The sequence below is a fragment of the Salvelinus alpinus genome, unplaced genomic scaffold, assembly GCF_045679555.1.
Source record: "Salvelinus alpinus unplaced genomic scaffold, SLU_Salpinus.1 scaffold_40, whole genome shotgun sequence".
Classification (NCBI taxonomy): domain Eukaryota; kingdom Metazoa; phylum Chordata; class Actinopteri; order Salmoniformes; family Salmonidae; genus Salvelinus; species Salvelinus alpinus.
In genome coordinates this window covers 3,137,092-3,161,803 of record NW_027255981.1, presented here as the reverse complement: position 1 = coordinate 3,161,803, position 24,712 = coordinate 3,137,092, and the positions used below count along the sequence as shown (strand labels likewise).

Below are 24,712 nucleotides of genomic sequence, written 5' to 3'. Positions count from 1 at the left end.
TATGCAGGGAAAAAATGGTGGGAAAAAAAAGTTGTCTTTTGCTATCGTGGTTAGCTAATAGATTTACATATTGTGTCTTCCCTGCAAAACATTTTAAAAATCAGAAATGATGGCTGGATTCACAAGATGTGTATGTTTCATCTGGTGTCTTGGACTTGTGATTTAATGATATTTAGATGCTAGTATTTACTTGTGACGCTATGCTAGGCTATGCTAGTCAGCTTTTTTACTGTGGGGCGTGCTCCCGGATTGGGACCAATTAGAAGTTAACCATTTTCACTGTAGTGTCCAAAACGTTTTCCAAACTGTCAGGCATTCCCTTGGCAGCAAGAGCCTGTCGGTAGATGCTGCAGTGTACCCAAGTGGCGTCTGGGGCAACTGCTTGCACGCACGTTACCACTCTACTATGTCTCCCTGCGCCATCAGCACAGATACCAACATGAGCAGGAGCTACGTTTGTCTACATATATTAGTGGAATTCCCACGAGAGATCAACGGTTAATGTGATTGGAAGTTAATTATTTGACTAAGCTACCTGTATTTGACATTGTGTTGCTTTTTCGCTGAACACTAGATGGTTTAATTGTATTATTGGCAATGAAATGAGGCTACTCAGGTGAGAAAAAAACCTCACCCAAATGTATAGCCCCGTTGGAAAATATAAATTGACTGTTTGAAAATGTGAAGAAAATGTATTATTTGTATATTTTTAAAAATGTGAATCACATTATTACTTGGTGTACCCCTGACGGCATACTCCAGTTTGGGAATACCTGCCATAGACCTACTGTAGGACCCATAACTTCACCTAACAACAACATAGACCTACTGTAGGACCCATAACAACAACATAGACCTACTGTAGGATCCATAACTTCACCTAAGAACAACATAGACCTACTGTAGGACCATAACTATAACATAGACCTACTGTAGGACCCATAACTTCACCTAACAACAACATAGACCTACTGTAGGACCCATAACTTCACCTAACAAATCAAATCAAATCAAGTTTATTTTATATAGCCCTTCGTACATCAGCTAATATCTCGAAGTGCTGTACAGAAACCCAGCCTAAAACCCCAAACAGCAAGCAATGCAGGTGTAGAAGCACAACATAGACCTACTGTAGGACCCATAACTTCACCTAACAACAACATAGACCTACTGTAGGACCCATAACTATAACATAGACCTACTGTAGGACCCAAAACTTCACCTAACAAGAACATAGACCTAGGACTATAAATCATTTAATATTTCAGGTGAAACATGGAAACTAAAATGTCTTTGTCATGACATTTCATAACCTGATCACCAGATAATTTTGTGAATAATCCCACTAGGCTACTCTGTAATGTGTTGTCATTCTAAATGTCCTGAATAAAGGAAAATAGCTCTGTGTGTTGTACAATAGCCTATCCATCAAGGAACAGTTCTCTACACATTATGAGGTAAGTATCTCTGTGTCCAAACAGACTAACGAGACCCTACTGTAAAACAACCAGACAATAACAGATTATAAACATCAATTTGTTAGGGATGTTGGATCCAACGTGGAGCACGGCATAACTGTCTTTACCGGTGTAATGACTGAAGAAGCACTGTGGTTGTTGTTGCATCTAGTTATGTTTGTCATTTGACTGGCATGCAGAAAATTATTTCCTGGATCAGCTGATGATAGTTGAACATGTGACTGTAACTAAACAGCTACAGTATTAAGTATTATGTGTAATTATTGAAGAACCGCGTTAATGACCGTATCAATTTGGGTGTTGTGAATCAACTTAAGGTGACTCTCGGTTAGAACCATTGGATTTAGCAAACTGTGAAATTATTTAGGATTTCTGTGCACATAAACTGTTTTCACAGCGTAACATAAGGAGCCACTAAATGATACGTAGTTCGAGTGCATTTTTTAAACTTAGACTTGCACTGTTGGTTAGAGCCTGTAATTCAGCATTTCACTGTAAGGTCTACTACACCTGTTGTATTTGGCGCACGTGACAAATACATTTTGATTTGATAGAAGTAGGACTAGTCTACCTGTCCTGCGCGCAAATGTAGGCCTATAAATGTGCCAATTTGGGGATGTCTGATAGTATTTCTGATTGTCTTAACGCACCACCACTAATGAGCTGTGGAGCTTCTCAAAGTAATTTTTTCTTCACCTCAAACAGCAAGTAAACAAAGTCTAATCAAAATCAATTGCGAATGACAATAGTTCCTCAAAGTATTTTCATAAAATATTTCCAGCTCTCACCCTTTCGATAACCACTCAGCATAAAAGGGAAAGATGTAATGCTCTGATCCAGTGGAAATGTTATAAAATACCTGATTACTTCTTATTCTTTGCAAAAATAGCCAACAGCTGTGTCTGTCCCGAACTCACTGGCGTGGGAAACTCTGAGGGCCAAGAATATTTTATACCATGTTGCAAGCTTGCTATCTAGAGTTTTGTGCCGACCCAGTTGATACAATGTTTCAAGTTTGTTGTAGACATGCCATGTGCAGCAAATGTGAATTATTGGATATTTATTTTTATCAGTATCTTTTCTACCTGCAGGCTGTGATGTTTTTATCTGTTGGCTTTATGTAGACTATTTTTACATAGTTGGCAAAGGCAATAAAAGTTACTTTTAGATTTGCATAATTTTCATTTAGATATAGATAGAATGTAGATTAAACACATAATAATTTTGAGATACTATTATAAATTAAATGAAACTGTTCCAGTAAAATGTGAATATGAAAATCAGAACTGGCACCAGATCAGTAGAAATGGTCAGATAAATTAGCACTAAATGGAAAAGGGTTGTTGACTGCTGGTGTAGCCTATTACCAGAAACTATAGGAGCATAACGACTGCTGGTGTAGTCTATTACCAGAAACTATAGGAGCATAACGACTGCTGGTGTAGCCTATTACCAGAAACTATAGGAGTATAACGCTGCTGGTGTAGCCTATTACCAGAAACTATAGGAGTATAACGACTGCTGGTGTAGCCTATTACCAGAAACTATAGGAGCATAACGACTGCTGGTGTAGCCTATTACCAGAAACTATAGGAGTATAACGACTGCTGGTGTAGTCTATTACCAGAAACTATAGGAGCATAACGACTGCTGGTGTAGCCTATTATCAGAAACTATAGGAGCATAAAGACTGCTGGTGTAGCCTATTATCAGAAACTATGGGAGCATAACGACTGCTGGTGTAGCCTATTACCAGAAACTATGGGAGCATAACGACTGCTGGTGTAGATTATTACCAGAAACTATAGTAGCATAACGACTGCTGGTGTAGCCTATTACCAAAAACTATAGTAGCATAACGACTGCTGGTGTAGCCTATTACCAGAAACTATAGTAGCATAACGACTGCTGGTGTAGCCTATTACCAGAAACTATAGTAGCATAACGACTGCTGGTGTAGCCTATTACCAGAAACTATAGTAGCATAACGACTGCTGGTGTAGCCTATTACCAGAAACTATAGTAGCATAACGACTGCTGGTGTAGCCTATTACCAGAAACTATAGTAGCATAACGACTGCTGGTGTAGCCTATTACCAGAAACTATAGGAGCATAACGACTGCTGGTGTAGCCTATTACCAGAAACTATAGGAGCATAACGACTGCTGGTGTAGTCTATTACCAGAAACTATAGGAGCATAATGACTATTGATGTAGTCTATTACCAGAAACTATAGGAGCATAACGACTGCTGGTGTAGCCTATTATCAGAAACTTTAGGAGCATAACATCAGAATTTACGAAGGCAAGCAGCAGCGGGAGGAGTAGGCGAAGGAAGATGTTTTTCTGATGGTTAGGCTATCTTGTTTCAGAGGGGTGTCATCAATAGCCCATAATGACAAAGTGAAAACAGGAAAAAAACATAAATACCTTATTTACATAAGTATTCAGACCCTTTTCTATGAGACTCAAAATTGCTTTCAGGTGCATCTTGTTTCCATTAATAATTCTTGAGATGTATCTACAACTTGTTCGTAGTCCACCTGCGGTAAATTCAATTGATTGGACATGATTTGGAAGGCACACACACACCTGCCTATATATGGTCCCACAGTTGACAGTGCATGTCAGAGCAAAAACCAAGCCATGAGGTCGAAGGAACTGTCCGTAGAGCTCCAAGACAGGATTATGTCGAGGCACAGATCTGGGGAAGGGTACCAAAGAAATTCTGCAGCATTGAAGGTCCCCAAGAACACAGTGACCTCCATCATTTTTAAATGGAATACTCTTCCTAGAGCTGGTCACCCGGCCAAACTGAGCGATTGGGGGAGAAGGGCCTTGTTCAGGGAGGTGACCAAAAACCTGATGGTCACTCTGACAGAGCTCCAAAGTTCCTCTGTGGAGATGGGAGAACCTTCCAGAAGGACAACCATCTCTGCAGCACTCCACCAAACAGACCTTTATGGTAGAGTGACCAGACGGAAGCCACTCCTCAGTAAAAGGCACATGACAGCCTGCTTGGAGTTTGACAAAAGGCACCTTAAGGACTCTAAAACCATAAGAAACAAGATTCTCTGGCTTGATGAAACCAAGATTGAACTCAATGGCCTGAACGCCAAGAGTCACGTCTGGAGGAAACCTGGCACCATCCCCACAGTGAAGCATGGTGGTGGCAGCATCATGCTGTGGGGATTGTTTTTCAGCAGCAGGGACTGGGAGACTAGTCAGGATCGAGGGAAATATTAACGGAGCAAAGTGCAGAGAGATCCTTGATGAAAGACCTGCTCCAGAGCGCTCAGGACCTCAGGCTGGGGCAAAGGTTCACCGTCCAACAGGACAACGACCTTAAGCACACAACCAAGACAACACAGGAGTCGCTTCGGGACAAGTCTCTGAATGTCCTTGAGTGGCCCAGCCAGAGCCCGGACCTGAGCCCGATCTAACATCTCTGGAGAGACGTGAAAATAGCTGTGCAGTGATGTTCCCCATCCAACCTGACAGAGCTAGAGAGGATCTGCAGAGAAGGATGGGAGAAACTCCCCAAATGCAGGAGTGCCAAATAAATGAGCTAAATGAAAGGGGGAAAAAAATAATTGAATCAATTTTAGAATAAGGCTTTAAACAAAATGTGGACAAAGTCAAGGGGTCTGACTACTTTCCGAATGCACTGTATACAGCAACAGCTACCCCATAAGCATTCCTGTCTTTTCTGTAGATGTTATATCCCTGTATTGCTACTGCTGTATGAAAGGAATTATCTCAGTGAGTTTCAGAGATGAACAGTACAGTGCATTCCAAATTCAATAGGCAGGCAAGTAAACAAAAACGTTTTCAAATAAAAACTATTCCAGAAAATGTCAAAGCGTATATAACGCCCGTCCAAGAGACTGTCGACCAATCACGTTCACATTGTCATGCTGTGACACGCAGTTCCTAAGCTAATTGTCACAAAAATCCCAATGTTCTTTTCTTTAAGCTGTTAATACGAATCGGAAGTAGTTTCCAATATCCTCATTTCTTAAAGTATTTCTGGTGATCGCAACTGATAGTGATACACAAGCTAGGTCTATTTGAAACATTGCCATCCCATGGCAGCATTTACCAGCCACCAGGTTCAGAATTTTAAAAGCACATTAAAAATTATTTAAAACACAATTATATTTTTGCCCAAAGTTAAGACATAAATTATTCAAACTGAACATAATTCATGCTGGTTATTATTTTAGGCTATTTTAGTTTTGGAGTCAAAGATAGTTTTGGAATAGGTTTCACTTTTCAAACAGGTTTGTTATTTTATTTCAGTTTACTAAATAGTTTTCCCCTAATTACTTTTTCTATAATAAGCATGGAGGTTTGCCGTATCAACCAGTCATAGGTACTGATGATAAAGCGCCTCGTAACCTAGCTGGGAATGGGACAGACGGAACCGATCTGTGGTAACAGACAGGGGCCATTTGTAATCAAATCTAATTCCCAGGAATGGGGTTCATATGAACCCCAGAGACTGTGTGTGGGATAATAACATGGCCCTGTCCAACCCTGCTTGTTCCCTCGACTCCGCTACCAACCACCAATCTCCAACAGGGCCCTTAACCCGTATCACTAGACACCTCATAGTGAGCTTCAGGTAGGAATCAGCAATGAATCCCAATAATGAGACACCTCTGGGGAGCGGTGTCAGCAACATTTAAATATATATGTTAAATATATATATCGTTTTTTATGACAAACAGTTTTTTACAAATCCGTCAAGACACCAACTTAGACTTTACCGAGAAATGCTTTAATTACAAGCCCTTAACCAACAGTGCAGTTCAAGAAGAAGAAAACGTTTACCAAGTAGACTAAAATAAAAAGTAATAATAAAAAGTAACACAATGAGAATAACAAGGTTATATACAGGGGGCACCGGTACCGAGTCAGTGTGGAGGCTATATACAGGGGGCACCGGTACTGAGTCAGTGTGGAGGCTATATACAGGGGGCACCGGTACAGAGTCAGTGTGCAGGGGTACAGGCTAGTTGAGGTAATCTGTACATGAAGGTCGGGGTGTAGTGACTATGCATAGGTAACAAACAACCAGCCAGTAGCAGCAGTGCACAAAAGGGATAGGGGGGGGGTCAATGTAAATTGTCCGGTGGTGATTTTATGAATTGTTCAGCAGTCTTATGGCTTGGGGGTAGAAGCTGTTGAGGAGGCTTTTGGTCCTAGACGTGGCGCTCCGGTACCGCTTGCCGTGTGGTAGCAGAGAAAACAGTCTATGACTTGGGTGACTGGAGTCTCTGACAATTTTGTGGGCTTTCCTCTGACACGCCTATTATATAGGTCCTGGATGGCAGGAAGCTTGGCCACAATGATGACCTGGGCCGTTCGCACTACCCTCTGTAGCGCCTTACGGTCAAATGCCGAGCAGTTGCCATACCAGGCGGTGATGCAACCGGTCAGGATGCTCTCGATGGTGCAGCTGTATTACCTTTTGAGGGATCTGGGGACCCATGCCAAATCATTTCAGTCTCCTGAGGGGGAAAAGGTTTTGTTGTGCCCTCTTCATGACTGTCTTGGTATATACCAACGTGGGTGAATAAAAGATGAACTGAGGTCCACACTCCAGTCCAGTTGATGGTGGTAATGCAGGTTAAAGTTGGTTGCCAACCGCCATAAAAAGTCCAAAGAAGAAAAAGAAGCCTGAAGGGAGGTGAAATTACGAGAAACAAATTTGGTTTACCGTTTGGGGCGTCGCGACTGGTTACTTATTTTGATGTGATATGAAAGTTTTGTGTGAAATAATTTTTATGTGATATGAAAGTACAGCGATTTATGTTTCTAGAAATGTATCGCAATTGAGAATCGATTCACATTTAGATGGAATATTTGACTATTTTAGCTGCCAGAGCCAGTCTACCTCTGAAAATAACATACAGTCCTTGGACGAGGAGTAACGGAGGCAGCAATTAGCAGTAGAAACAATCGTTTCGGTAAAAAGCTGAGGGATGGGGCTGGAGAAATGCAACCATCCATGATATCAACATGATAGTTTTAACCATGTTTTGAGGATATACAGTGTTTGTTTATATTTACTGACAAACATTGGAGTAAAAAAAAGCTTATATTTTGGGTTCTGATGAGGTACGACAGACAACTGCTGATTGCCCTTTTAAGAGTACATCTTGGGCTAAGATAATAGGAGATATTGAGGACTACAGTATTTCAGGTATTGTCATCGGATGCATTTGATCAATTGTTAACGTTTTGTTGATGGTCCACTCTTGATGTTCTATACACGTCAGTGTAGCTTCAGCCATTCCTACAGATGGTCGGAGATTAAAGTGTAGAACCCCTTTACTGCATATTGGTTCAACGACTGCAGAGACGGTACTTACTGGTGTTAAACAGATCTCCAACCTCCTCCTTTTCCTCCAATGTGACAGTCATCTCCCCCTCCTCCTCTTTCACTCCAAAAACAGCATCCTCCTCTTTCTCTCCTCCTCTTCTTTTACTGTAACATCTTCCTCCTCCTCTTTCACTCTGAACCCATCTTCCTCTTCTTTCACTATAACGTCTTTCTCTTCTTCTTTCACGGTAACAGCCTCACCCTCTACTTGTTTCTGTATTGTAACAGCCTCCTCTTCGTTCTCCTCTTTCACGAAAGCTTCTTTCTCCGTCCAGCAGACCACCTCTTCTTTAGCAGGAGGAGAGTAACTTAGTGAACTCATGGTCGGAGATGTTAGCTAGCTAGCATTAGTGACTAGCCTAGTTCTAAGCTAACTTAGCAAACCAGCTAGCTGACAAACAACGTAAATATATAATTAAATGGGCCAACAAGTACATACGACAGAAGTGTGTTTAATACACAGCGACTAATATACACCAAAACATTGTAAAGAGCGTGAATGTTGTAGCTATGTTTGCTCGAATGCTACCGAGGTGTCTGACTAGCTGTTGTTGTTGGAGCGCCCCGTCCACTAGATTATACGTCACACTGGCAGCATCGCCTGAACGTAAAAGAAGCAAATCGCCATCTGCTGACTGGAGTGGGCAACGCAGTTGAGGAACCAAACGTTTATTTTTAATTTATTTAATAAAAGTTTATTATTATATTAAGTCGTTCAAAGTGAAGCGTGTGTTGATTGATTCGTGTTTAATGAGTGAGAATTTAAAACAAACTTTACACACCACTACATATTTGCATTGATCCACACTTCTGACATGGATCATTTTGACCCCAGATGCATATATTTTATCATAGCCAAAATGTGGTTTATTCAATTCTTCAAATTTTTCATGACTTTGTCAATCAACTTGTTCTTAATAAATATAAATCATGGTTTTGTGTTTCTGTATCAATATGGACTTTTAACAAATTCAAATCCTTTGGATTCATGTTGACCCCAACCAAAAGCACCTTTGATAAATAGGACATTTATTTCAAATCAAAATCACATTTTATTGGTCACTTACACGTATTTAGCAGATGGTATTGCGGGTGTAGTGAAATGCTTGTGTTTCTAGCTCCGACAGTGCAGTAATATCTAACAAGTGATATCTAACAATTTCACAACATACAGTATAACCAATACACACAAATCAAAGTATTTGAATCTAAGTTTCTCTGTAGACATGATCCATCCCACCAGAGGGTGGGGGGGCTCCTGTATCAGTGGTTTTGACCAGATAGACACCTGCAGACACACAGTATAGTGCCTCCCATGTACTCTCCTAAGATTGGACTTTTCTATACCACGTATCACGTGACTACGTACAAAACTGCCAATGGTAGAGAACTCTGCAAATATTTGCCAGTGAAATACAGCGCATTCATTAAGTATTCAGACCCCTTCACTTTTTCCACATTTAGTGACATTACAGCCTTATTCTAAAATTTAATATTTTTTCCCCTCATCAATCTACACACAATAGCCCATAATGACAACCCCAAAACAGGTTTAGACATTTTTGCAAATGTATTTAATGTATTAGCAGCAGCAGCTGAAAAGATGAGCTCCTACAAATATTGAAATTTAAATGTTTTTTTAGAGTAAAGTACATCGAAAAAAATCTAAAGAAAACTGCAAACTGAATAGGAGACCAAACAAGCAGCTAACAAAGAAGAAAGGCTTTTGAAAAAGTAAAAATTTTTCATAAAATTATACCGTTTTCTTAGCTAGCTAAGTTGTTTACCTGTTGCTAGGCAGTTGCTAGGGACATTCCTGGAAGAAGCTAGCTAGCTAACAAGGAGTGTCTAGTTGGCAGAAGGGACAAAGAAGGGACAAAGTGGGACAAAATAAGGACAGAAGAAAAGGGAAAGGGGACATTAAGGTGAAGCAGTCCTCTAAAGACACAAAAGACAATAATACAAGAAACAACACTTCTATTGCCTCTCCCTCTACGATACGCACTTCCGGGTTGGAGCGAGTAGTTGCATTCCGCTTCGCTCCACAGGTAGTATTACATTTCATTTCATTACAGTACAACAGTTTGATTTGTTTGATCTTAGCTGGCTACATAGCCGTCTTTGTATCCAAGATAATTGTGTAGTCTAGAGTAATTGTCGAGGTTACCTAGCCAGCTACACTTTCAAACAAAGTCAACAACGCAGCCACTGCTAGCTAGCCTATTTCACCAGCCAGCAGTACTATATCATTTTAGTCAATAAGATTTTTTGCAACGTAAGCTTAACTTTCTGAACATTCGAGACGTGTAGTCCACTTGTCATTCCAATCTCCTTTGCATTAGCGTAGCCTCTTCTGTAGCCTGTCAACTATGTGTCTGTCTATCCCTGTTCTCTCCTCTCTGCACAGACCATACAAACGCTTCACACCGCGTGGCCGCTGCTACTCTAACCTGGTGGTACCAGCGCGCACGACCCACGTGGAGTTCCAGGTCTCAGGCAGCCTCTGGAACTGCCGATCTGCGGCCAACAAGGCAGAGTTCATCTCAGCCTATGCTTCCCTCCAGTCCCTCGACTTCTTGGCACTGACGGAAACATGGATTACCAATGATAACACTGCTACTCCTACTGCTCTCTCCTCGTCTGCCCACGTGTTCTCGCACACCCCGAGAGCTTCTGGTCAGCGGGGTGGTGGCACTGGGATCCTCATCTCTCCCAAGTGGACATTTTCTCTTTCTCCCCTGACCCATCTGTCTATCGCCTCCTTTGAATTCCATGCTGTCACAGTTACCAGCCCTTTCAAGCTTAACATCCTTATCATTTATCGCCCTCCAGGTTCCCTTGGAGAGTTCATCAATGAGCTTGACGCCCTGATAAGTTCCTTTCCTGAGGATGGCTCACCTCTCACAGTTCTGGGTGACTTTAACCTCCCCACGTCTACCTTTGACTCATTCCTCTCTGCCTCCTTCTTTCCACTCCTCTCCTCTTTTGACCTCACCCTCTCACCTTCCCCCCCTACTCACAAGGCAGGCAATACGCTTGACCTCATCTTTACTAGATGCTGTTCTTCCACTAATCTCATTGCAACTCCCCTCCAAGTCTCCGACCACTACCTTGTATCCTTTTCCCTCTCGCTCTCATCCAACACTTCCCACACTGCCCCTACTCGGATGGTATCGCGCCGTCCCAACCTTCGCTCTCTCTCCCCCGCTACTCTCTCCTCTTCCATCCTATCATCTCTTCCCTCTGCTCAAACCTTCTCCAACCTATCTCCTGATTCTGCCTCCTCAACCCTCCTCTCCTCCCTTTCTGCATCCTTTGACTCTCTATGTCCCCTATCCTCCAGGCCGGCTCGGTCCTCCCCTCCTGCTCCGTGGCTCGACGACTCATTGCGAGCTCACAGAACAGGGCTCCGGGCAGCCGAGCGGAAATGGAGGAAAACTCGCCTCCCTGCGGACCTGGCATCCTTTCACTCCCTCCTCTCTACATTCTCCTCTTCTGTCTCTGCTGCTAAAGCCAATTTCTACCACTCTAAATTCCAAGCATCTGCCTCTAACCCTAGGAAGCTCTTTGCCACCTTCTCCTCCCTCCTGAATCCTCCTCCCCCTCCTCCCCCCTCCTCCCTCTCTGCGGATGACTTCGTCAACCATTTTGAAAAGAAGGTCGACGACATCCGATCCTCGTTTGCTAAGTCAAACGACACCGCTGGTTCTGCTCACACTGCCCTACCCTGTGCTTTGACCTCTTTCTCCCCTCTCTCTCCAGATGAAATCTCGCGTCTTGTGACGGCCGGCCGCCCAACAACCTGCCCGCTTGACCCTATCCCCTCCTCTCTTCTCCAGACCATTTCCGGAGACCTTCTCCCTTACCTCACCTCGCTCATCAACTCATCCTTGACCGCTGGCTACGTCCCTTCCGTCTTCAAGAGAGCGAGAGTTGCACCCCTTCTGAAAAAACCTACACTCGATCCCTCCGATGTCAATAACTACAGACCAGTATCCCTTCTTTCTTTTCTCTCCAAAACTCTTGAACGTGCCGTCCTTGGCCAGCTCTCCTGCTATCTCTCTCAGAATGACCTTCTTGATCCAAATCAGTCAGGTTTCAAGACTAGTCATTCAACTGAGACTGCTCTTCTCTGTGTCACGGAGGCGCTCCGCACTGCTAAAGCTAACTCTCTCTCCTCTGCTCTCATCCTTCTAGACCTATCGGCTGCCTTTGATACTGTGAACCATCAGATCCTCCTCTCCACCCTCTCCGAGCTGGGCATCTCCGGCAAGGTCCACGCTTGGATTGCGTCCTACCTGACAGGTCGCTCCTACCAGGTGGCGTGGCGAGAATCTGTCTCCGCACCACGTGCTCTCACCACTGGTGTCCCCCAGGGCTCTGTTCTAGGCCCTCTCCTATTCTCGCTATACACCAAGTCACTTGGCTCTGTCATATCCTCACATGGTCTCTCCTATCATTGCTATGCAGACGACACACAATTAATCTTCTCCTTTCCCCCCTCTGATAACCAGGTGGTGAATCGCATCTCTGCATGTCTGGCAGACATATCAGTGTGGATGACGGATCACCACCTCAAGCTGAACCTCGGCAAGACGGAGCTGCTCTTCCTCCCGGGGAAGGACTGCCCGTTCCATGATCTCGCCATCACGGTTGACAACTCCATTGTGTCCTCCTCCCAGAGTGCTAAGAACCTTGGCGTGATCCTGGACAACACCCTGTCGTTCTCAACTAACATCAAGGCGGTGACCCGTTCCTGTAGGTTCATGCTCTACAACATTCGCAGAGTACGACCCTGCCTCACGCAGGAAGCGGCGCAGGTCCTAATCCAGGCACTTGTCATCTCCCGTCTGGATTACTGCAACTCGCTGTTGGCTGGGCTCCCTGCCTGTGCCATTAAACCCCTACAACTCATCCAGAACGCCGCAGCCCGTCTGGTGTTCAACTTTCCCAAGTTCTCTCACGTCACCCCGCTCCTCCGCTCTCTCCACTGGCTTCCAGTTGAAGCTCGCATCCGCTACAAGACCATGGTGCTTGCCTACGGAGCTGTGAGGGGAACGGCACCTCCGTACCTTCAGGCTCTGATCAGGCCCTACACCCAAACAAGGGCACTGCGTTCATCCACCTCTGGCCTGCTCGCCTCCCTACCTCTGAGGAAGTACAGTTCCCGCTCAGCCCAGTCAAAACTGTTCGCTGCTCTGGCACCCCAATGGTGGAACAAACTCCCTCACGACGCCAGGTCAGCGGAGTCAATCACCACCTTCCGGAGACACCTGAAACCCCACCTCTTTAAGGAATACCTAGGATAGGATAAAGTAATCCTTCTAACCCCCCCCCCCCCCCCCCCCCTTAAAAGAGTTAGATGCACTATTGTAAAGTGGTTGTTCCACTGGATATCATAAGGTGAATGCACCAATTTGTAAGTCGCTCTGGATAAGAGCGTCTGCTAAATGACTTAAATGTAAATGTCATGTATTTACTTAAGTATTCAGACCCTTTGCTATGAGACTCGAAAATGAGCTCAGATGTATCCTGATTCCATTGATCATCCTTGAGATGTTTCTCCAGCTTGATTGGAGTCCACTTGTGGTAAATTCAATTGATTAGACATGATTTGGAGAGGCACACACCTGTCTATATAAAGTCCCACAGTTTACAGTGCATGTCAGAGCAAAAACCAAGCCATGAGGTCAAAGGAATTCGAGGCACAGATCTGGGGAAAGGTACCAAAAAATGTCTTCAGCATTGAAGGTCCCCAATAACACAGTGGCCTCCATCATTCTTAAAAGGAAGAAGTTTGGAACCACCAAGACTCTTCCTAGAGCTGGCCGCCTGGCCAAACTGAGAAATCGGGGGAGAAGGGCCTTGGTCAGGGAGGTGAACAAGAACCCGATGTTCACTCTGACAGAGCTCCAGAGTTCCTCTGTGGAGATGTGTCACGCCCTGGCCTTAGTTATCTTTGTTTTCTTTATTATTTTAGGTCAGGGTGTGACATGGGGGATGTTTGTGTGTGTTTGTCTCGTCTTGGGTGGTTGTATTGTCTAGGGAGTTTTTGTAGAGTTCATGGGGTTGTGTTCAGTGTAGGTGTTTAGGTAAGTCTATGGTTGCCTGGAATGGTTCTCAATCAGAGACAGCTGTCTATCGTTGTCTCTGATTGGGAGCCATATTTAAGGCAGCCATAGGCATTAGGTAGGTTGTGGGTAATTGTCTATGTCTATGTTGCATGTGTGCACGTAGTTTGTATAGCTTCACGATCATTTGTTGTTTTTGTATTAGTTTGTCAGTGTTCTTCAGTTGTCGTTTTCGTTATATTAAAAGAAGATGTATTCATATCACGCTGCGCCTTGGTCCACTCATTCACCTCAAGACGATCGTGACAAGATGGGAGAACCTTCCAGAAGGACGACCATCTCTGCAGCATTCCACCAATCAGGCCTTTATGAAGCAATTATTAAATTGTCAACATTTATTTCAATGGACAATTCAGTGAACTGTTCTGTGAAAGGTGTCGGCTAGAGATGACATGCAGGAGCTTGCAGGGATTTGTAGTCTTGCATGTCGTCTACTTTGATGCTAATTAGCATTTTCGAATCCGAGAGAAAAGAGAGACAAATATATTGATGCAAGTATTTGTATTTATTATGGATCCCCATTAGTTCCTGCCAAGGCAGCAGCTACTCTTCCTGTGGTTTATTATGGATCTCCATTAGTTCCTGCCAAGTAAGGTCAGGGAGCGTGCCAGCCTGCCTGAACCGCCCCAGCCTGCCTGAACCGCCCCTGAAATAACAGGTATAAATGATGGATTATGAATTAACAGGTATACATGATGGGTTATGAACTAACAGGTATACACGATGGGTTATGAACTAGCAGGTATAAACGATGGGTTATGAATTAACAGGTATAAATGATGGGTTATGAATTAACAGGTATAAATGATGGGTTATGAATTAACAGGTATAAATGATGGGTTATGAATTAACAGGTATAAATGATGGGTTATGAATTAACAGGTATAAATGATGGGTTATGAATTAACAGGTATAAATGATGGGTTATTAAACCTGTCTAGGACTAGCGGAACCACTCGCCAACAGCCAATGAAATTGCAGGGCACCAAATTCAATCAACAGAAATATCATAATTCAGATTTCTCAAACATACAAGTATTAGACACCATTTTAAAGATAACAATCTCGTTAATCCAACCACAGTGTCCGATTTCAAAAAAGCTTTTCGGCGAAAGCAGAACATATCATTATGTTAGGACAGCAACTAGTCACAGAAAGCATACAGCGATTTTCCAACCAAAGAGAGGAGTCACAAAAAGCAGAAATATTGATGAAATTAATCACTAACCTTTGATATTCTTCATCAGATGACACTCCCGGGACAACATGTTACACAATACATGTATGTTTTGTTCGATCAAGTTCATATTTATATCCAAAATCCTCAATTTACATTTGGCTTTGCCTCCAAAACATCCCGTGAATTTGCACAGAGCCACATCAATTTACAGAAATACTCATAATAAACATTGATAAAAGATACAAGTGTTATTCACAGATTTAAAGATATACTTCTCCTTAATCTACCGCTTCTCTCTCCCGGATCCGGGATCCTCCTCATCAAAAAAGCTGACTAGCATAGCCTAGCCTAACGGAACAGGGATATCATATAATATAATTTTCATGAAATCACAAGTCCAATACAGCAAATGAAAGATAAACATCTTGTGAATCCAGCCATCATTTCCGATTTTTAAAATGTTTTACAGCGAAAACACAATATGTATTCTGCCCTTGAGTTGCGTTCCCATGCAAAACTAGACAGAAAGCTAACAACTAAGTCTTCAATAAAACTCCCAAGGCGTGACTTTTCTTGAATTAATATATTGAAAACGTTTATGTTAGCTATCTGTCTAGTTTTGCATGGGAACGCAACTCAAGGGCAGAATAGTAAAAAAACATCATCACGGCGGGCTCAAGCTCAAGAATAACCACACACGGTGGTTTGTTTCTACATTCATCAGCCAACAAAGCCTCTGTTCCTGTGGAAGACCAGCAGTCTACGGTACAACAACCAGAGCCAGGAGTTCGACAGAGAGAGATGGAGGAGCCTCTTCAGCACATTGGGACCAAGTCTCAATCTACAAGATCAAGGTCATCAAAACAGTCAAGCAGATCCTCAACGGTGAGTTCTGCAGCCATCAAAGCACGCGCCAGAGCAGACGCAGCGCGTGCACAAGTCTCCTATGCTGAGAAGGAAGCTTCTGTGATGAAACAAAAGGCTGACCTCGAGGCAAGTTTATATGTCCTCCAATTTGAGAGAACAGCTGCTGCTGCATTGGCTGAAGCTGCAGCCTTTGAAGAAGCTGTAGAATCAGAACGCAGAGAGCTTCGCAAAGAACTAGACACAGGGACACAGCCCTTAAGTCCAGTCCAGCGTACCTGTGAGTATGTGCAACAACATGCTAGGCCCTACTTTGCTGAACTTCCATTTGAAGTGGAGAAACAAGAGCTTAGTGTTGACCCAGCTACATACCATAATCCAGAAAGTAGCAAACAACAGAACATGAGCAGAGACTCTCCGTTCAAAAGAAATGAACAGCAGCATGGTGTAAATGGAAAACAAGCCCACTTCCAGTCACACACACAAAGCGTCCCTGAGTCACAAGTGGCACCAGACCTCATCAAGTACCTCCTACGCCGTGAGATGGTGAGTTCCGGACTCCTGAAGTTTGATGATCGCCCTGAAAATTATTGGGCATGGAAAGCATCCTTTCTCAATGCGATCAGAGACTTGAATTTATCAGCCAGGGAAGAGTTAGATCTAATTACCAAGTGGCTAGGGGCAGAGTCGTCTGAGCAAGCAAACAGAAATAGATCTGTCCATATTTTCAACGCAACAGCAGGGCTTAACATGGTCTGGCAACGACTAGAAGAGTGCTATGGTACACCTGAAGTGATCGAGAATGCACTGTTGAAGAAAATTGATGATTTTCCAAAACTGGCTAACAAAGACAATCACAAACTAAGAGAACTAGGTGACATTGTTCTCGAACTGGAGTGTGCTAAAGTAGAAGGGTACCTTCCAGGCCTCGCTTATCTGGACACATCTCGGGGGGTAAACCCTATAGTAGAGAAACTTCCATTCAGTTTACAAGAAAAATGGATTGCACAGGGATCCAAATACAAGGAGGACTATCGGGTAGCATTCCCACCATTCTCGTTCTTCTCGAGATTCATCAGGAACCAGGCGAAAACTAGAAACGACCCCAGTTTCACCCTCTACACCTCAACTAACCAGGTGTCTATGAAAAGTGAGAAACCTGCCAGGTACAGCAGCAAGACACCTGTGACTGTATACAAAACCGATGTGTCATCTGAGCCCTCAGACCACCAAACCAAACCCAGTAAGACAAAGATTGAAAACCCTGACCATCACTGCCCGATACATAACAAACCTCATCCTCTTAAAAAGTGTCGTGGGTTTAGATACAAAACTCTAGATGAGCGCAAATCATATCTCAAAGAGAATGGAATTTGTTTCCGATGTTGTGGGTCAACTCAGCACAGAGCTAAAGACTGTAAGGTGTCAATCAAGTGCTCTGAGTGCGACAGCGACAGACATCTTGCTGCTCTGCATCCAGGCCCAGCCCCTTCAAATACAGACACTGCTACAGCAGAGAAAGAGCATGGCGGGGAGCAAGGTGACGATGCTCTTCTATCTGTCACCTCAAAGTGTACGGAGATCTGTGGTGAGGCAGTTAATCCAAGATCATGTTCAAAAATATGCCTAGTTAAAGCTTATCCGGCTGGGAAAAGAGAGAAAGCTGTCAAAATGTATGTAGTGCTCGATGAACAGAGTAACAAATCTCTGGCCAAGACAGAGTTTTTCAATCTCTTCAACATCAATGACAACTCTGCTCCATACACCATGAAGACCTGTTCTGGGGTAACAGAGACTTCAGGCAGGAGAGCCGTCAACTTCATGGTGGAGTCTATAGACGGACACATGCAGCTATCTCTCCCTACTCTGATAGAGTGTGATATGATGCCAGACGATAGGACGGAGATTCCCTCCCCCGACATTGCGTATCATCATCCCCATCTGCAACCAGTTATGGACAAAATTCCAGCTGTGGACCCAGACGCTCCCATCCTCCTGCTCTTAGGACGAGACATCTTAAGGGTACACAAGGTACGAGAGCAAATCAATGGGCCCCACGACACTCCTTATGCACAGCGACTCGACCTCGGGTGGGTCATCGTGGGTGAGGTCTGTCTGGGAACGGCTCACCGACCAGCCAATGTTAACGTGTTCAGGACAAACATACTTCAAAATGGTCGCACATCCTATCTGAGCCCTTGCCCTGACATCATCCAGGTAAAAGAGAACTACAACAGCGTAGCTCAGAAACACATCTCTCCCTCTACAATGCACTCGAGAGATCCAAGCACAACTGTGAACACAGACAACCTGGGATGTTCCGTGTTCGACAAAACACAAGACGATGATAAACCAGCACCATCAGTGGAGGACAAAGCCTTTTTGGACATTATGGACAAACAGGTTTTCCAGGATGATGGAAACAACTGGGTGGCTCCACTACCCTTTCGCCCCACTCGACGTCGCCTTCCTAATAACAGGGAGCAGGCCATAAACCGTCTCACATCACTTCGCAGGACTTTAGACAAAAAGCCTGACATGAAGCGTCATTTTATTGACTTCATGCAAAAGATGCTGGATAACGACCAAGCCGAACCTTCACCGCCACTAGAGGGAGACAAAGAATGTTGGTATCTACCCATATTTGGTGTTTACCATCCACAAAAGCCTGAACAAATAAGAGTAGTATTTGACTCCAGTGCTAAGTGTCAAGGCGTGTCACTTAACGATGTTCTGCTCAGTGCTCCAGACTTAAACAACACACTCTTGGGTGTCCTAATGCGCTTCCGCAAGGATTGCATTGCACTAACAGCAGATGTGCAACAAATGTTTTACTGTTTTGGTGTATGTGAGGATCACAGAGATTACTTAAGGTTTCTCTGGTATGAAGACAACAATCCAGATAGAAACATAACTGAGTACAGGATGAAAGTCCATGTATTTGGGAACAGCCCTTCACCAGCCGTAGCCATCTACTGCATGAGACGAGCAGCGCTACAGGGTGAGAAGGAACACGGATCAGAACCCAAGCAATATGTAGTGAGGAACTTCTACGTCGATGATGGGCTGACATCAGTAGCTACAACAGAAGAAGCTATCAACATTCTAAGAAAAACACAAGCAATGTTGGCGGAGTCCAACATGAAACTACACAAGATTGCATCCAATAGCAAAACAGTTATGGAAGCCTTCCCTATGGAGGACCGTGCAAAAGACTTAAAAGATCTGGACCTAGGAGTGGATCCTCTCCCCTTTCAACGGAGTCTGGGACTTTCCTGGAACCTGGAAACAGACAGCTTCTCATTCCAGGTGTCCCACAATGAGAAGCCTTTTACGCGGAGAGGCATCCTGTCCACAGTGAATAGTCTTTATGACCCCCTTGGGTTCGTGGCTCCAATAACAATGCAAGGTAAAGCCTTAATCAGAGAACTCTCTTCTGATCAGAGTGAGTGGGATGCCCCTCTTCCCCCAGAAAAAGAAGAGAAATGGAAAACAGTGGAAGCAAGTCCAGTGTCTCGCTGACACCTTTTGGAAAAGGTGGAGACAGGAGTACCTGACAACGCTGCAGAGACGCAGAAAATGGACAGCAGAAAAGCCAAATGTAAAAGTGGGAGATGTTGTCTTATTGAAAGACAGTCAGGCACACAGAAATGACTGGCCATTCGGGCTTGTGGTCAAAACCTTTCCCAGTACTGACAAAAAGGTTAGGAAAGTAGAACTAAAAATTGTCAAGCAAGGAGCTGCTAAGGTGTTTCTGAGACCAATCTCAGAGATTGTTGTTCTTCTTTCTGAAGCATCCTAGAGACAAAAGATAAAAATAGAAAGGACATTATTTGTTTCTTGATATGTTTTATTTCATAGTGGCACAATTTCATTATACCAGGCGGGGAGTGTGCTGGCATCCTGTTAGAAGGTAACAGATTATTTTATTACAATAGTTAAAATGGATTTTCATTGTGTTCCATGGTGTTATTTGCCCCCTAGTGGAGCTTTCTGGTACTTAGACTGTACGCAAACAGGAAGTAGAGAATTCGTTCTGCACGCTTAGAAGCAGCTAAAAACAACGCTACGGTGCAGGTCTTTCAGTGTAGTTATTTCTTGTCACGCTTCAGCCTTGGAAAATATTTGTTTGTAAGTTCGATTCAAGCATTTAGCTAATGATGATAATCTTGTTATTGATAGAGTTTCTTACATATCAATGTTGGTTGGTTGCATTTACTCACAAATTGCAATGCCTTTCATGTATGATGTTAGCTGTATTACTTTGCTCGTGCGTCATGCAAACGAATTGTAAAATATACAATACTGTATTTTTGTTACTGTTTCTAGTGTAATATGCCTTGTTATTCTACATAGATGGTTGTACATTATTAGAGTAATGAAAGGAGTTAGTCAATTACCATATGAGAAAGCAATTAGCTATATGGTTTGGCATCATGCCAGATGCATGGTACCGTAGCACGTGCTTTGTATTCATGCAACTTCAAATGTATAATGTACAGCTACAGTATGTTGGTGTGAATTGAATACTAAAGTATATTCTTTTCTGTGTTTTGCAGTTTTACAACATAAACGTTTTCAATATTCATTCAAGAAAAGTCACGCCTTGGGAGTTTTATTGAAGACTTAGTTGTTAGCTATCTGTCTAGTTTTGCATGGGAACGCAACTCAAGGGCAGAATAATATGTATTTCTATTAGCTAACCACAATAGCCAAACAGACAACCGCATATTTTCACCATGTTTCCACCGCATAGGTAGCTTTCACAAAACCGACAAAATAGAGATAAAATTTGTCACTAACCAAGAAACAACTTCATCAGATGACAGTCTCATAACATGTTATACAATACATTTATGTTTTGTGTCGAAAATGTGCATATTTGAGGTATAAATCATAGTTTTACATTGCAGCTACCATCAAAAATAGCACCAAAGCAGCCAGAATAATTATAGAGAGCAACGTGAAATACATAAATACTCATCATAAAACATTTATGAAAAATACATGGTGTACAGCAAATGAAAGATAAACATCTTGTGAATCCAGACAGTATTTCCGATTTTTTTAAAGTGTTTTACAGCGAAAACACAATGTAGAATTATATTAGCTTACCACAATAGCCAAACACACAAATGCATTTATTCACCGCAAAGGTAGCTGTCGCAAAGACCAGCAAAATATATAAAATTAATCACTAACCTTTGGACAACTTCATCAGATGACAGTCTTATAACATCATGTTATACAATACATTCATGTTTTGTTCGAAAATGTGCATATTTAGAGCTGCAAATCGTGGTTATACATTGTGAATACGTAGCAACATTTTCCCAGAATGTCCGGAGATATTTTGGACACTCACCTAATCTGACCAAAGAACTCATCATAAACTTTACATAAAAATACTTGTTGTATGGCAAATGAAAGATACACTGGTTCTTAATGCAACCGCTGTGTTAGATTTTTAAAAATAACTTTACCATAACATACAGCTTGCGTTATTGTGAGACAGCACTCACCAACACGGAGGAGAATAGGAGTCAACATTTTACACAGAAATACGAAATAACATCATAAATGTTTTCTTACTTTTGCTGAGCTTCCATCAGAATGTTGTACAAGGAGTCCTTGGTCCAGAATAAATCGTTGTTTGGTTTTAGAATGTCCATTTCTTCTGTCGAATTCGCGCCACAATGCTAGCCAAGGTTGCTAACATTCCCATCCTCTCTTGGCGCAAAGAACGGAAAACTCCAAAAGTCCCAATAAACGTTGAATAAACTGATAAAACTCTGTTGAAAAAAAAACTACTTTATGATGTTATTATCACATGTATCAAATAAAATCAGAGCCGGAGATTTTCGCCGTGTATACCGAACGCTTTTCAGAAGACAATGTCGAGCTCCCCTGCGCGCCTTCGAGGACAAAGAAAATACCGGACCTGTCACTCCAAAAGCTCTTATTCGACCTCAGATCAAGCTAGACACCCCATTCCACCTTCCACTGCCTGTTGACATCTAGTGGAAGGCGTATGAAGTGCATGCATATCGATAAATAAAAGCCAGTTGAATAGGCAGGGCCTGAAACAGAGCCTCGTTTTCAGATTTTTCACTTCCTGTATGGAAGTTTGCTGCAAAATGAGTTCTGTTTTACTCACAGATATAATTCAAACAGTTTTAGAAACTTGAGAGTGTTTTCTATCCAATAGTAATGATAATATGCATATTGTATGATCTAGAATAGAGTACGAGGCCGTTTAAATTGGGCACGATTTTTTCCAAAGTGAAAACAAAGCCCCCCTATTGACAAGAAGTTATAATGCAACCGCTGTGTCAGATTTTCAAAAAAACTTTACGGATAAAGCAAACCATGCAATAATCTGAGTACGGCGCTCAGAGACATACACAACCCAAAAAGATATCCGCCATGTTGGAGTCAACATAAGTCAGAAATAGAATTATAAATATTCACTTACCTTTGATGATCTTCATCAGAATGCACTCCCAGGAATCCCAGTTCCACAATAAATGTTTGATTTGTTCCATAAAGTCCATCATTTATGTCCAAATTACTCCTTTTGGTTCGCGCGTTCAGTACACAATCTAAACTCTCGCGGGCAGGTCCAGGCAAAAGTTCAGGCGAAAAGTCATATTACAGTCCTTAGAAACATGTCAAACTAAGTATAGAATCAATCTTTAGGATGTTTTTATCATAAATCTTCAATAATGTTCCAACCGGAGAATTCCTTTATCTTCAGAAAAGCAATGGAACAGAGCTCGCTCTTACGTGAACGAGCGTCATGAGCTCAAGGCATTCTGGCAGACCTCTGAACCACTTCACAGTAGAAGCATTAAACAAGGTTCTAAAGACTGTTGACATCTAGTGGAAGCCTTAGGAAGTGCAAAATGACCCCATATACACTGAGTATTCGATAGGCCAAGAGTTGAAAACCTACAAACCTCAGATTTCCCATTTCCTGGTTTGATTTTTCTCAGGTTTTCACCTTCCATATGAGTTCTGTTATAATCACAGACATCATTCAAACAGTTTTAGAAACTTCAGAGTGTTTTCTATCCAAATCTACTAATAATATGCATATATTAGCAACTGGGACTGAGTAGCAGGCAGTTTACTCTGGGCATGCTTTTCATCCAAATGGGAAAATGCTGCCCCCTATCCATAACAAGTTTTAACACATTTCAATACATTCAGGATTTCTTAAGGTCCATGTGCAATGTATATGGTTACCTCTCTCTCTCCCTCCATCTCTTCTTTAACAAGCAGCCATGTTGTTGTCGTTCCGCTAGGGACCTGTTTTCAGCATATGGTTACCTCTCTCTCTCCAGTCAATAAACAGTTATCCCTCTACACCCTCTACACATGTACTGCACTGGAATTATCCTTCTACACATGTACTGTACTGGAATTATCCCTCTACACATGTACTGCACTGGAATTATCCCTCTACACATGTACTGCACTGGAATTATCCCTCACCACATGTACTGCACTGGAATTATCCCTCTACACCCTTTAGACATGTACTGCACTGGAATTATCCCTCTACACCCTTTATACATGTACTGTACTGGGATTATCCCTCTACACATGTACTGCACTGGAATTATCCCTCAACACATGTACTGTACTGGAATTATCCCTCTACACATGTACTGCACTGGAATTATTCCTCTTCTCATGTACTGCACTGGAATTATCCCTCTACACATGTACTGTACTGGAATTATCCCTCTACACATGTACTGCACTGGAATTATCCCTCTACACATGTACTGCACTGAAATTATCCCTCTACACATGTACTGCACTGGAATTATCCCTTTACACATGTACTGTACTGGAATTATCACTCCACATGTACTGCACTGGAATTATCCCTCTACACACGTACTGCACTGGAATTATCCCATTGGCTGGCAGAAACTTGATGTTTTTTTATTGGGCCATCAACGCTGGCTCAGTGATTTTTGTGATTGGTTACATTTCAGTCACATGTGCATAGGGGAGAGGTGGTGTCTGATGTCTGCAGGTCAATGCAACTGAGAAATATGATCCTTGTAATTATTCTCTGTGAATATCAGCAGTGGTAATGATTGTGAAATATTTAGTTCTTTTCATGAGAGCAACATGATAATTAATGAATTCTGAACAACCATTTTTTATTTAATGTCTATTAAGAGTATCTTATCAACTTTATTTCACTTGGTGATGTTTCATTATAGAGAACATAACATGACAATACATGACATCTAAGTGGCTGAATATGATTATGGACTAACAGTCTAACAGTTTGAAGGACACAATTCATGTTATTCTGGTTAAACAGTGAGAGTCTAGTTGATTACGGACTAACAGTCTAACAGTTTGAAGGACACAACTCATGTTATTCTGATTGAACAATGAGAGACTAGTTGATAATGGACTAACAGTTTAACAGTCTGAAGGACACAACTCATGTTATTCTGGTTAAACAGAGAGAGACTAGTTGATTATGGAGTGGGGATTTTTTTACAATTAGGAAATAATATGTCATGTTTTACTCGTACCTCAGCCAGCATTGTGAATGGTTAGGAAATAATATGTCATGTTTTACTCGTACCTCAGCCAGCATTGTGAATGGTTAGGAAATAATATGTCATGTTTTAC

The 24,712-nt window shown here is 42.5% G+C and overlaps 1 protein-coding gene across 4 annotated transcripts in view; it reads right to left on the bottom strand.

The window, feature by feature from the left end:
• Positions 1-24,712, bottom strand: part of LOC139567014 (zinc finger protein 180-like) — a 740,647-nt gene that overhangs the window by 14,573 nt on the left and 701,362 nt on the right. For 3 of the 4 annotated variants that reach the window (XR_011673199.1, XR_011673200.1, XR_011673201.1), the window contains exon 1: positions 7,860-8,430. The exons of the other annotated variant lie outside the window; for it this stretch is intronic. The gene's annotated coding sequence lies outside the window, so the exon portion shown is untranslated. Of the gene's footprint in view, positions 1-7,859; positions 8,431-24,712 lie in introns of those variants that run through there. 4 annotated transcript variants of the gene reach the window in all.